The sequence below is a fragment of the Prionailurus bengalensis genome, chromosome D1 (genome assembly GCF_016509475.1).
Source record: "Prionailurus bengalensis isolate Pbe53 chromosome D1, Fcat_Pben_1.1_paternal_pri, whole genome shotgun sequence".
NCBI lineage: Eukaryota > Metazoa > Chordata > Mammalia > Carnivora > Felidae > Prionailurus > Prionailurus bengalensis.
In genome coordinates, this window is record NC_057346.1 from 67,568,081 (window position 1) to 67,583,987 (window position 15,907).

A 15,907-nucleotide genomic window follows, 5' to 3' on the forward strand; every position below is an offset into this window, starting at 1 on the left:
TTTAATCCTCACAGCAATCCTGTTAAGTAGGTATTATTAATACCTTCATTTTACAGTTGAAGAAACAGGAAAATATGTTAAATTTTACAAGGGTCAACCAACCAGTAAGGAACAGAGCTGTATTCAAACCCTAACTGACTGAACCATGAGCTTGTGCTTTTAACTCTTGTAAACTGCCTCAGTAAGACTTCATCAGGACCAGGTTCATGTTGTCCGTGTACTCCCCTTTTATACATTACGGAGAATGTGCCGAGGATTCTCTGCCTGACAACTAGCACACAACCTGGCCTGCAATAGTTGTTCAGTATTTGAACATGTGATGAATATATGAACCTTGGAAAAACTAAGCCTAATAATGATAAGCCTAAACTAAGCCTATAAGTAATGATTTAGTAAATTAAAAAAAAAATCTAATTAAATTCAGCAAGATTCTGTAGTTTAGCCTTATCTGGGCCTGGGAGTCTGGAATATTTCTCTGTAAAATTTTCCTTCAATTAAAATAGTATTGGAGGTTCTACTTAGTGCAATAAAACCAGGCAAAGAAATAAAAGGCATAGAGATTGGAAAGGAAGAATAACACTGTATTTGCAGATAAAAATACCATGGAATAGTACCAAAAAAAAAGCTACTGGAACTAATTAGTTTAGCAAAGATGCAGGATACAAAGTTAATATACAAAAAATCAGCTGTATTTCTGTATACTAGCAATTAACAATTGGATGTTGAAATTTTTAAAATATCATTTAGCAGCAAAAACAAAAACACAAAAACCTAGAGATAAATGTGACCAAAGATGTGAAACACATAATATGAAAACTGTAAAACATTGCAAGAGAAATTAATGATCTAAATACAGAGATATATCATGTTCATGGATCAGAAGATTCAATATTTTTAAGATGTCATTTCTGTCTGAATGGATCTACAGATTTAAGGCAAGCCCAGTAAAAATCATAGCAGATTCTTTTTATAGAAATCATCAACCTGATTCTAAATTTTATATGTAAATGCAAAGGAACTAGAGTAGCCAAAACTTTGACCAAGAAAAACAAAGTTGAGGGACTTACAATACTTGATTTCAAGACATTATAAGAAGGGCGCCTGGATGTCCAAGTTCATTGAGCCTCTGACTCTTGATTCAGCTCAGGTCTTGATCCCAGGGTCGTGAGATTGAGCCCCACATCCTTAAGATTCTCTCTCTCTCTCCCTCTCTCTCTCTCTCTCTCTCTCTCTCTCTCTCTCTCTCTCTATCTCTCTCTCAAAAAAAAAAAAAAGACATTATAAGAGTTACAGTAATCAACACAGTGTGGTATTGATGTGAAGATAGATATAAATAGAGCAATGTAACAGAATTGAGAGCCCAGGGATAGACCTACACATACAGAGTCAATTGATTTTCAACAAATATGCCAAGGCAATTCAGTGGGGAAAGGATAATATTTTCAAGAAATGGTGCTAGAACAATTGAATAGTTATGCCAAAAAAATGAAAAGAATTTCAATCCTTTCCTCATACCATATAAAAAATTAAAAAATGGATCATAAATCTAAATGTAAGAGCTAAAAGTATAACTCATAGATGAGAATATAAGAAAAAAAATACATTACCTTGGATTTTGCAAAAATTTTTTAAACATGGCACAAAAAGCATCTTAAAAGGGAAAAGAATTGATAAATTTTACCTTCTCAAAATTAAAACATTTTTTTCAAAACATACTTAAGAAAGTAAAAAGGTAAGCCATAGACTGGGAGAAACTGTTTGGAAAGCATATATTTAATAAAGGACTTCTAACTACAATATATAAAGAACTCTTACAACTCAGAAGACAACCTAATTTTTAAAACTGGGCAACAAATTTTTTTTAAATTTTTTTAAACGTTTATTTTTTATTGAGAGACAGTGAGAGATAGAGCATGAGCATGGGAGGAGCAGAGAGAGAGGGAGACAGAATCTGAAGCAGGCTCCATGCCCTGAGCTGTCAGCACAGAACCTCACGTGGGGCCTGAACCCACAAACTGCAAGACCATGACCTGAGCCAAAGTCGGATGCTTAAACAACTGAGCCACCCAGGCGCCCCTGGGCAACAAATTTAGATAGACACTTCACCAAAGAAGTTATATTGATGACAAAATAAATATATGAGAAGATGCTTAACATCATTAGACATTAGGGAAATGCAAATTAGAAGTACAATGAGGTATCACTGCACACCCTAGTCACAGAATGGCTAAAATTAAAAAGACTGATCATACAAATTATTGGCAAGGATATGGAACAATTGGAATTTTCATATAGTGCATTTTGGGAATATAAAATGATATAACAAATTTGGAAAACAATTTGGCCATTTCTTAAAAAGCTAAACATATACCTACCATATGATTCCCATTGCATTCCTAGGTATTTACCAAGACTATGAGTATTCACTGCAGCATTATTTGTGATAGGCCCAAACTAGAAACAACCCAAATGACCACCAGCAGGTGAAAGAAAAACAAATTGTGGTATATTCACACAATGGAATACTGCTTGACAATGAGAAGGAATGGACAATTGATAGACTCAACAACGTGAATGAATCTCAGAATAATTATTCTGAGTGAAAGAAGCCAGACCAAAAAAGGAACACATACTGTATGATTCCTTTGAAATAGAATTCTAGAAAATCCAAACTATAGTGATAAAAAGATCAGTGGTTGCGATCAGTGGGATGAAGAAGATGAAAAATGGGGACTGGAGATTGGTGGGAAGGTGGTATCACAAAGGAGAAAACTTTTTGTAGTGATAGACATGTTATTTTTCTTGATTGTAGTGATGGTTTCACAGACGTATACTTGGTCAGAAGTTCTCAAATTGTCTACTTTTATCATGTGCAGTTTACTATATGCAAATTTTGCCTCAATAAAGTTGGGATGGAAAACATATCTATTTAAATTTTAGAAGGCTTTATATTACAGCCTAATCTGAGCCTGGGAGTCAGAAAATCAGTGCAAATTGCTTTCAATTTATAAAATTGAAGCAGTCCTTTTTTATACTTCATAGAGAGTGTAGTGAAGATTGCAACTATAGGAGAGACTACAAGATTAAAATATTTTAAAATTAATATTGACATCTCTAGATAATTTCTTTTAAGCACTACAGCTTTTAACTTTCCACAAGTGTAATGATTAAAATATAAAACCATAGACATTAATAAAGATTATCTTAAAAGCTGTAATAGAAGAGATTAGAAATTCTGAAATAGGAGTTATGAAGTTATTTTGTAGCAGGCAAAGGAAACCTTTATTTTTCTTATATAAAAAAAGGTGCAGGAAAATGTTTGTAGGAAACCACAAGTATAAATAGCAAGAGTTAAGGAAAGAGAAACTACTAAGTTAACCCTTTTATAAGAAGAAGAGTGGGGTGTGCCTGGGTGGCTCAGTCAGTTGAGCAACCAACTCTTAATTTCCGCTCAGGTCATGATCCCAGGGTCATGGTGATCGAATCCTGTGTGAGGCTCTGCGCTCAGCATGGACCTAAGCTGCGCTCAGTTTAGGATTTTGTCTCTCCTTCTGCCCCTCTTCCAGCTCTCATGCTCTCTCTCTCTCTAAACGGGGAGGGAGAGGAGGAGGGAAAGGAGGAGGAGGAGAAGAATTGATCCTTTTGTAATGAATCTTATAATTTGTAATGTGTATTCAGATTTTCATAGTTTAGGTAGGTATTTGCCCATCCAAATACAGAGGCTTCAATGAAATTGTAGTAAACACAGTCCTGTAGTGAAGACCAGGAAAATTTGAGAGACTTTTAAAACTTTTTTCTAAGAAAATATGTCCAATGCCTCCTGCTTTTTGTTAGGTCACTAAACATCTGTGATAGGACTGTGGGAATATATGAGGAAGGCTCTGAGTGGTTTTGGATTGTAAAAACTTTTAACTTCCTATATTAATCCATAAAATTATGAAGTTAAAAGAACTAATAGATCATTTGGTCCAACATTCTTCATTTATAGATGAGGAAACTGAGATCCAAAGATGACAAGGTCCTTCACCTAAGGACCACAGAGCAAGTTAAATGAACTGTGTTAGAATCCAGATATGCTGACCACCAGTCTAGTCCTTTTCCTCACAGTACATTACTGCTTTTAATTCTATTAGTGTAGAATACAGAGGAACAACTGGTCACCTATAATTAAGATTAAAGCTTCATCATCTTCTAGAATGATGCATTTTGAGGTTTTTATGTCTTATTGATCCCTCCTTTCTGGCTGTTTCTTCTCAAGCTCTGTCCTCAGTTTTCTGCTTTTATTTTTGAACATTTGGGGAGCTCAGGCACTTGTAGCTTCAATTATCACCCATATTCAGATGATTTCCAAATCAACATTGCCAATTGTTATCTTTCATTAGTGTTCCAATCCTGTATTTCCGTATTTACATAGAATATCTCCCAGAGGGATGAATGTACTACAGTGATGGGCTCCTGAATTCAACAATTTCCTTATCAAAGTTGCTTCAGTATTCCTTCTGGTCTCCCAGGTTAAATCATATGAAGAGATTTCTTTCTGTCTCCTAAAGCATTCTGTCATGGTATCCTATATTTTCTTTAAAATTTCTCTTTGCTTTATTTTTTTATTCTTTTTTTTTTTGAGTTCTTAGTGTTTGCCAAGTACCAAAAGTATTCTATATGTATTATCTCATGTAAGCCTCACAACAGTCCTAAAGATAGATATCAATATCATCTCAATTTTACAGAAGGGTAAACAGTCCTGGAGAGGTTAAATAAATTGCCCAAGGTTACATAATTCATAAATGGTAGAGCAGGATTCAAATCCACTGTCTGATTTTAGAACCTCAAGTTTTAGCTACTGAGTTATATTTCTACTATTGGGCTTAACCCATTCTTGTCCATTCCATACTATCATCTCAATACAAATCCCTTGTCTCACAGATGAATTTGTATAACAACATCCTAGCCAATCAACTTATCTTGAAACATATTTATTCAATCCATCTTGTATCTTGCTGCCAGATCAACCAACTTAAAACATTATTAAGTCCATGCCATAAAGGTGCTGGTGCTCAGCATTAGGCCAGAACATGTCAACAAAATGGACCCCAGTGTTTGAGAACTCATTTTAAATGGATGGTTTTACAATCCCATTGCCCCAGAGATCTACCTGGATCTTGGGAAAAGTCATTTAATATACTACCTACCCCCATTGTTATATCATTCCAAACCACCTCCCAACACTCTCCCCACAATCCGTCATTGCTATGTTCTATGATCACTGATCTTTGCAGTTCTTTACGACCCACTTTCCTGTATACCTCTTCACTCACCTCATGCTAGCTTCCTCTCTGTCTTAGCTATGTCAGTTTGACCTCAGGAATTTCCATTCTCCTGCCAACAACTCCTCTGCCATTATCTGCCTTTCCTTCAAACAATTTCTACCTTACTGAAATCAAAGGAATCTGCTTCCATGACAACCTTTTTGGCTAGGAGACAGTTAACATTCTCTTCCCTAGCTGTCACATCCTTTCACATCAGTGTTTTAATACTATCAACCAGCCATCTCTCTTCTTTAAACTTTTCCATCTGGAAGTCTGTTTGTTGTTGTTGTTGTTGTTGTCGTTGTTGTTGTTGTTTTCTAAGCTAGGCCTAATAACTGCAGATCAAAGAAATCATGTTTCTTCTTATGCAAATGCAAAACTAAAATCTTCCCATTATCATGTACAATGCAAGGAATGATCAAGCCAGGGGAAATGAAGTCAGAAAGTTCAAGAACAATATAGAGAATACTTGCTCCAGTCCTGGGAGCTATCCAACTTGGTCCTTTGGGTCCTTGTTACCACAGACAGACCAATGTGAGATGACACAGTTTACTCCCAGAGAGCAATCCCAGGTCAGTTTATCACTCTGCTACATGGAAAACAAGGACTAGAAACAGCCAGTTCATAATTATATTTCCCAGATTATCTAAAATATGTCCTTTACAGATAGTAAATTTGTACTAATTTGTTTTGAATTGGGATCCAAACAAGATCATCTCATTACATTTTGATTGTTATATTTGAAATTTCTTTTAATTGAGAGCAGTACTCCTCCCCTCCTTTCTTCGTACTATTAAATTATATCAGAAACTGGGTGTATTGGGGTTCAACCAGAGAAACAGAACAAGTAGGAGATATATACTAAGAGATTTATTGCAAAGAATTGGCTTACTCAGTTGGGAGAGCTGGTAAGACAAGTTAGAAATACATAAGGTAAACTGTCAGGATGGGCAGAGTGGAACTTATGGGCATGAGCTGAAACTACTATGCCCAGGTAGAATTTCTTCTGGGCAGCCTCAGTTCTTGCTCTTAAATTGTTTCAACTGATTGAATCAGACTCTTCAAGATTATCTAGGATAATCTCTTTTACTTAAAGTCAATTGATTATGGACTTAATTATCATACAAAAAACCTTCACAGCAACACTTAGTTTAGTGTTTGATTGAATAATTAGGGACTAAAAGTCTAGCTATATTGACATACAAAGACTATCACGTTGGGTCAATTGTGTAGATTATTCCTACATTCTGGATTTATCTGTTTTCTTCCTTGTAGTTTCATTTATTTTGTTTTCTTTCCATATTTTCTATAAATACAGTTTGGCTTTAGAGAGATTCAGGCTCCATCAGACTGTTCTGGCAAGAAAATAGTTGGTGCTGTGTGCTTCATGTTACATCAGGAAGTCCACAATATCTGCTTGTCCACTTTTAGACTGATCATTGGGGTTTTCATCAATAGTTTATCTAATGATTTTATCTATTAGGATGGTAGTCTGAATCCAGTTTATTACGGATTAAAAAATGATGATTATTTATTAGTATGTTTCTGTAAAAAAAAACCTTTTTCTTATGAACTGGAGCTACCTCGAAATACTGTTCATACAGGAAAGGCAAGAAAAATGTCAAATTCTTCCCTTTTAAGGAGTTGGTACCTAGTTACTTGCAATCATGTCCAACGTGTAGAATATAAAATCTTTAGTATAACTACAAATTTATGGGTTTTATATACTTGATCAGTTGCATTTAGTATTTCTTTTGTTGTTTAGTCCCATCTTTGGCCAATGGTAAGCGCCTCATATTGTCTTTTTGACAAGACAATTTTCTTGCATCCTGGTCTCTCCCTGGCTTATCTTCTTTAATTCCGGCTTCAGATCTGGAACCAGCTATCCCTCCAAGGAGTTCTGGATCCTTTCAATGGGGAATGGTATTTTAGAGACAACAATCTGGTTGCTAGATGTATTCATAGCTATTGGATTATGATTATTTCTAGTCCTTTTTGGAGGACAGAGCTAGGGAATATATATGTTTGAAAAGAAAATAACAATTTAGAGTTTGTACTGATATTCCTAATTTAAATTTAATATTACAAGACTTTAAATATAACACTATTTTAATAGTTGTCTCTCTTTAATCTTACATTGAAAATCATATTACCTAATTAAGTAATTATTTATATTATAAAATATAGAAAATAGATACAAAATAAAAATCCCAATATACTGACTGGTTACTGAATGACTTTACATGTTCTTACTGTTCTATTTGTCCTTAGACTATGTATCACTAGTGATACAGAGTCAAAATAGCTGTGTTCTAGTCCCTTGAAATAATTCTCCTTTTTCTAGTAGTTCCTCAGTTTGTTTTATTACTTTTAGAAATTTCTTTTTAATTTTACTTTTGAAATGTAAAATTTTTCTACGTTTCCCAAGTTGGAACTATATAATAAGGCATATTTGGAGAAGTGTCATGCCCATTCCCAGTCCTCTACCCTGTTACCTCTTTACTCCTACTTTTAAACATTTTTGTGTTTTTTCCAGGATTTTTGCAAATATAAGCAAATACATACACAAACATAAATAAAAGTAGAAACGTGTTTGTGTTTTCCACCCCATTATTACACAATGTATAGTGTTCTGTAACTCCTTTTTTTTCACTTAATAATATATCCTGAAGATCATTTCATATTAGAGTAATTAAAAAATAGAGATTTACTTCATTTTTGGATAACTACATAGAATTCAAACATGGATTTATCATAATTTCTTTAACCAGACCCCTTTTGATGGACATTTGGGTTGTTGTTATCCACAGAATTGAACAGTCAATGATCTTTTATGTAAGTAATTTCACTTTTTTGTTTGTTTGTTTTAACCAGATATTACCTAAGTTCTCTCTATGGAAAGAATTCTCAGCAGGAATATATGAGGGTGCTCATTACTCTGCACCTGGATCAGAAGAATATTCTGTCACATTTTTGAACTTGTGCCAACCTGATAGAAGTAGTGTAGCAAGGATAATTTTCATTGTTTCTTATTATGAGTAGTAGTCAGCTTATTTCTTATATTTAAGAGCCATTTTCAATTTTGTTGTGAATGGTCCATTCTTATCTTTTGTCCATTTTTCCCACATTTTAGGTATATGGTGTCATATTTTACATCTTTTTATTTTACAAATCCCTTGACTGATTTTTACAGAAATATTTATTTTTACTGCTTTTGTGTTTTTTACTTTTCATACTCTCACTTATGGTCTTTCCTTTGCACTCAGAGTCCTCTTTAATTAATTTCTTATAGGGCTGGCTTAGTGGTCATGAACTCCTTTAGCTTTTGTTTATCTAGGAAGCTCTTTATTTCTCCTTCTATTTTGAATGATAGCTTTGCTGGATAGAGTATTCTTGGCTGCACTTTTCCCCCTTTCAGCACTTGGAATATATCATGCCACTCCCTTCTGACCTTCAAAATTTCTGCTGAAAAATCTGCTGATAACCTTATAGGGGTTTCCCCTTGCACGTAACTGTCTTCTTTTCTCTTGCTGCTTTTTAATAGATTATTTTCAAAAACCTACTAATGGAGAAAACATAATATGATTTTAAGATATTTTGCTATGATACAGCACTTTTTTTCATGTTTATTTATTTTTGAGAGAGAAAGAGAGACCACATGTGTGCAGGAGGGGCAGAGAGAGAGGGAGACAGAGGATCTAAAGTGGGCTCCACACTGACAGCAGGGAGCCCAATGTGGAGCTCAAACCCATGAACTGTGAGATCATGACCTGAGCTGAACTTGGATGCTTAACCAACTGAGCCACCCAGGCACCTCTATGATACAGCAGTTTATGCAGTTTTGTAACATCTAAGTCTTTGCTATTACAATGATTATTTATAATATTGACTTTTGCTGAAATTATTATCTTCATAGATAAAAGAATCTGTACATGGAGTATTCTATCAGATCTTTTTTTTATTCATAGATATTTTACTTTTAATTGATTTTTTTTTTTTTTGATCACAAAGAATGTCTTCATCTTAGCTGAAGACTAAACCCAAAGAAAATAACAACAACACAGTTGGAGTAGTAAAATTAAAACTCTGGAAATGTTTCAAAAGGAATCTAATTTCTAGAAAATGATAGTATTTGTTAGGCAGAATTCCAGATTGCCAAGAAAGCATCTTAGACTTCAAAGACTAAAGTAAAAATCTAGAGACCAAGGAACCAAATTTTTGTCAATATTTATTGGCTATGTGGTTTCCTAGGGGCCCTCAACTTTCTTGACTTGACCACAGTTCAAAACACATTGCAGTTTCCTTGTTAAAATAAATATTAATGTGAGATTGCTCACAATAGCGGTGAGTCAATAGCCAACTCAGAGAGTAAAGTTCAAACACAATAGCCTTTATTCATTCTTCTGGTTTGTTAACAACTGCATTCTATACTAAAAGTAGGACATCAAAATGAACAATATTTAGGTGGACAGGAACACTTGGTCCTATAGTGAATGATCTTAACACTTAGTATAGACAGCTGGATAAAGGTAAGACTTGGAACTTGTGAAATCCCAAAGAATATATGCATTCATTCATTCAACAACATTTACTGAAAGCCAACTAAGTATGTGCTAGGTTAGCATGTACTACACAAGTGTTAAAGATAAAAGGAAAAATAAAATATCATATACAACTAACAATAGTATAAGGTAGTGATATATAAACAAATTGCAAAGAGAAGGAATGAGAAGGATTCATTAATGTGGGAGGTAGCCTTCTAAAATGGCTCCCTGCCTTTTGGTACTTATGCTCTTGCATAATTCCCTCCCCTTAAGTGTGGTCTGGACATAGTGATGCTTATAATGAATAGAATTATAGCAAAAGTAATGGGATGTCACATCCAAGATTTGGTCTAAAAGATTATTATTTCCATCTTACTATTACCCTCTGTCTTTGGCTTTTTCTCTTGCTTGCTCTAATGAAGTAAATTGCCATTTTATGAGCTGCCCCAATGGATAGTTTCACATGGGAAGGTACTGAGGGCAAACTTTGGCCAATAGCAAACAAGGAACTAAATCTTGCCAACAACAGTATGAATGAACCTGGAAATGATACCTTTCTAATAGAGCCTTGAGATGAATACAACCCCGGCCAACACTTTGATTGCAACTCTGTGAAAGCCCTGAAGCAGAGGACCCCATTCCTGACCCACAGCAACACAAGATAATAAATATTGTTACAACCTAGTAAGTTTTGGGGTAATTTGTTATACAGCAACAAATAACTAATACAATTAGGAAGAAAATCAAGGGTAATGAGAATAGAAGGAATAGCATTTGTAGAGATGAGAGTGTATAGGATAGATTAAATTCTGGAATGGCAAATGGTCTTGTGTGGTTATAGTGTGAAATATCCTTTAAGAATGACTTAAGATAAGATTTGAGATGAGGATTGGAGGCCAAATAGTAAAATGTGTTTAATGGCATTTGTATCAATCAGGGCTCCCTCAAGAGAAGCAGAAACCTCTCCAAATATTTTAAACAGAAAAAGCTTAATATGGGGAATTAGGTGCTTATGAAACCATTAGAAGTGCTTAAAACTAAGTCTGATCATTGCTATGACTATAATTGCCTCTCAACACCCAAGAATCTGGCTAGATTCTGGAACTTTGCTGCAGAAAAAACCAGTATTTCCATGATCATGCTTGCCTGTAGCAGTAGCTGAAGTAGCATAAAGTTCGTCTCTCCTTACTGCCTTCTAACTCATGTGGATATGCATTAATTGGTAGAACTTATTGGATTCCAGAAGTCCAGCTGTAGACAGTCTGGGAAAAGTAGTTTTCATTTTTCATCCTCTACAGTTTAAGAAAGCACACACTCAAAATGGATGCTGAATGCCAACTCACCATATCCACTTAGTATAGTAACGTGTTTGGACTTCCTTCTGGAAAAAAATGGTGAGTCCTCAAAGTGTGAGGAATGACATAATGAGCTCTGTATCAGAGAAAATACATTTATGTAGGAGAAAAGGATGGACTGTAGGTGTGACAGAGAGTTTGCTGAGATTGGAAACAGTGCAGTGATATAGAAGAAAAATGATAAAGAGCTTGAACTCGGGTCTAGGAAATACCAAGGAGAGGTCAGAGGATGTGTAAGACAAAGTAAATTGAGTTCATTCCAATTCAGTTAATATTTAATGCCACCATTCAAACTCTATGTCCCTTAATTCATGTACCCTGAATGACACTTCTCTGGGGGCTGTATTTTCTGAATGTAACAATAGTACTCCAGGTGCTGTACTTTCTTACTGTATTATCAAATCTAATAATTCTTTATTCTTTATTAAGCTTAGGTCTGTATGATTCAGGCTTAGAATGGTGCTGAAGTGAAACACAGCACAACAACCAAAATTCACTTCAAAATAATACTGTTTTATTTATTTTTACATTTCTCAAATACTGTGACCATACATATGCCACAGTAAACTTGGTAAAACATTTCCTTCCAATCCTATTGACTTCCATCACAGCCTCCAAGTACTCTGAGGCATCTCCTCCCATAAATCCCCTAACTCTCTCTTGACACCTAACCCCCTGCATTTTTTTTCTTTTCCTCATTCCCCTTCCATCACTGCCTCCTTCTCATTCCTTGATTGTATAGGTTGACTTAGACTCTCTCCAGCAAAGTAAACCCTTCTGGTTTGGGGTTTATTTTGAGGAAAATTAGACTGGCAATTAGAGAAGTAAAGTTTGCATAGTAATGTTTGTCCTACCACAGTTTTCACTGTCAACTATTAGGTATATTTCTTTGATTTTATTTCCAAACTAATTTCTCCTTATTCCCTCCCAAGACACTTGCATGTTAATGGCTTAAAAATCCTGATCTTTAGTCCTACCTTTCCCCCATAGCTAAAAATTTACCTGCTTTATAGATACTTCCACTCACATATTGTTTCCATACCAGAAACACCACATACTCAAGCCAAACTCATTATCTTCTATCTCAAATATGCTTAATTTTTCTTTGTACCCTAACTTGGCTAGTGAAAGAACCATTCATGTAGTTGCCCAAGTTGAAAATTTCACTGTCCTTGTTGAGTTACTTTCATATCTCATCAATTAGCCACTATTTCTGATTTTAGTCTCAGAAATCTCTCTGGAATCCATTTTCTGTCCTATCTGCACTGCCAGAGTCCAAGCCCTTATCATTTTGTACTGGTACTCTTTGTCTTACTGTCTCTAATCCCTCTTTTCTGTAGTTCAGCAATTCCCATTCACTGATCCTGGGATCAGTTGGATCAGATTCTCTGGGATTTATTTTGCTTTTGTTTATGTGTTTGCTTCAGTACATCTCTCTAGGTCCTAAACATAAAAAAACATTCTCATTCTTTTGGGCTGGGTTAGGGGCCCATGATTTTGAGCTTTTATAAATCTCCTTCGATGGGTCCAGTGATCAGCTAGATTTGGTTTAACAATTTCTTAAGCCCATATTTTACATCACCACCACTAGAATCATTTTTTAGAGTCCTCAAAATCTTATTATATCCCTGTGATGATCATAACCCAATGATGCTTTCCTGTGCCAATCAGAGAGTATTTAGCCTAGGAATTAAGACACCACAGAATTGGCTCCTTGCATAACCCCCCTCCAGTTTCATTTTTTTCCATCTCTTCCCTATTGCCATGATACCATAGGCTGTAGCCACTATATACAACTGGTTACCTAGGGAACATTGCTCCCTTTTTCATATCTCTGGGCCTTTGCAAGACTGTAAAGCTCAGATTGTCACTTTTTTCCATCATTTCTTGTCAAAAATCTTATGGATCCTTAAGAGCCTAGCCTAAATAACATAACTTTCATGAAGCCTTTCCAGATAAATCAGAAGTTGTTTCTCCTCTGAGTTCCCATAGTCTGTGCTGAAATTATAGCATTTAGTACAGTTAGGTTCAAAGTACTGTGAATTGTAAATTGTCTCTCCTTCCACATATTGAGCTCTCTTTTTGCTTAATGGTAATGGTATGTGTATGTAGCGGGCCAGGCTGTGGTAGGGGAAGGAATGTGGAAGGAGAGACCACTGGGAAGGTAGAAGGAGTTAGATCCCAATCATAGGACTTGTTTACTTGCTCTCAGCATGTCCACATTATCCTTAAGGGTTATCTTAAGTACAGTTCAGAAAATTATTTCTTCTAGTTGATTGGTAAAGGCCAATCCTTTGATTGGTACTTATCAGTGAGTTAGTTGTCACTGGTAAAATGAGGAAAATAAGGTCCATGTAGTCAGTTTTTCATAAAACTAGACTTATTTAGTGACTCTTCTTTATTCTGATTTTTATAACTTTCTCCTTTGCTATCTTTTGTAAAATGATAGCAGTGTTAGAAGTATAAATTTTAGATGTTCTTGTCTGAAAATATGAAAAAGTTAAAAACCCTATTTTGAGCCCCCAATTTAAAAAATAATCATTGGTCTATGAAATTAGGACTACTGGGGCTCCTATTGCCTGGATATCTGGGAAAGGGCCTGGAAGAAATGACATTCCAACAGCAATGAGCACATCTAGATTTTTTTTTTTAAGTTTATTTTGAGAGAGATAGGGACAGCACAGGTTGGAGAGGGTCAGAGAGAGACGGAGAGAGAGATAATCCCAAGCAGGCTCCACACTGCTAGTGCAGAGCCTGATGCAGGGCTCAAATCCACAAAAGTGTGAGATCATGACCTGAGCTGAAACCAAGAGTTGGATGCTTAACCAACTGAACCACCCAGGTGCCCTGAGTGCACCAAGATCTTTATTTCCATGACCATTCTCAAAAACATCCAACCAAACAAAAAACCCCCAAGGGATCCTTGGAGAAATGGCTGATTTTAGGAGTGGGGCAGGAAATATATAAGATGAGCCTGGGTTATCATACAGTGCCAGAAAGTAAGGAAGTACACAATAAAAACACCATGATGGGGGTAGGTCAAAGGGACACTGGAGCAAACTTAGGTCAAAGGGACACAAGAGCAAACTGAAAAGATTCCTAATGATCAAAGCAGGAACAATTTGAGCAAAAAATAAATTAAATAGCATTGGATTATAACATAAAGTAGAAAATAAATATTCATCCACACTGATGTAAATAAAGGATTGAATAAATTAATGAGGGAAAATAGATGAATCTCCTCACAGGAGAATTCCAAATAATTTATGTAGATATTCTGCTTTCAAGGAGGCAGAGCATAACTGCCCTCGATTTATGTATGGGCTATGCATAGTGACTTCTTTCCAAAGAGTACAGTATGGAAAGAGGGAAAAAGAGTAACTTTACATTGGAGAAAACTGATGGACACCAAGGTTAATATCAACGGTGATAGGTCATGTTGATAGTATGTATCTTTGATATGCTGTGATGAAAATAGCACTTTACCTTTCTTTGTGTTCTTTCTCCCCTTCTCCAGTGTAATCATAAGAAAACATCAGAGAAACCCCAGTTGAAGGATATTATGCACAATACCTGACCAGTACTCCTCAAAATTGATGTGGTTATCAAGAACAAGGAAAGTCTGAGAAACTGTCAAGCCAAGAGAAGCCTATGGAGACATTACAACTAACTGTAATATGATATCTTGGGTGGGATCCTGGAAAAGAAGAAAAGATATTAGGTAAAAACTAAGGAAGTCAGAATAAAGTATACATTTTAGTTGATAATAATGTATCAATATTGGTTCATTAAGCCTGGCAAATGTACCATACTAATATAAGATGTTAATAATAGGGGAAACTGGCTGTGGGGTATATGAGAACTCTTTGTTACTATCTCCACTTTTTTTCTAAGTAAATTTAAAACTATTCTAAAAAAAAATGTATTTTTTAAAAAGTAAATGGCCTTGGGGCTCCTGGGTGGCTTAGTCGGTTAAGCATCCGGCTTTGGCTCAGGTCTTGATCTCACAGTTCGTGAGTTTGAGCCCCACATTGGACTCTGTGCTGCCAGCACAGAACCTGGAGCCTGCTTCACGTTCTGTGTCTTTCTCTCTCCGCTCACACTCTCTCTTTCTCTCTCTCTCAAAAATAAATAAACATTAAAAAATTTTTTAAGTAAAAAGTAAATGGCCTAGATACTAAAGGAGGACATCCTAACTCACATCAGCACTGTCTGGAAATTTGGGCATTTCCTGGAGAACAAACACAGAGGAGAATGCTCTGAGCTGGTTTTAATATTATTAAAAATGCTCTTAGGTCAAACCTGACCTTACATATAGACTATTATGATAAACAACTAAATCTTATTTACATTTAACTAGGAGATTGAATTGACAAATAATTGCTTTTCTTCCTATTTGGAAACTTAAACCTGTGTGTGTGTGTGTGTGTGTGTGTGTGTGTGTGTGTGTGTGTGAGTGTGAGTAACTCTCTCATTCCTTGGTAAGAATTTATTTACTTGAGTGTTATTATTATTGTCCTTAGAAACCTGCTCTTCCCTAGTTTGATTTTGCTTTGGTAAACAGCTAAAAGTCTACAGAAGGGCAGTAACATGCAGGATTCTTTGCTCTGGAAATCAACATGATTCAATCTTGTTCAAGCCAGTGGGCATTTATGAATTCCCACTTTGTGCATACATGTGCTGGGCGTCAAGTCCTCTGCTT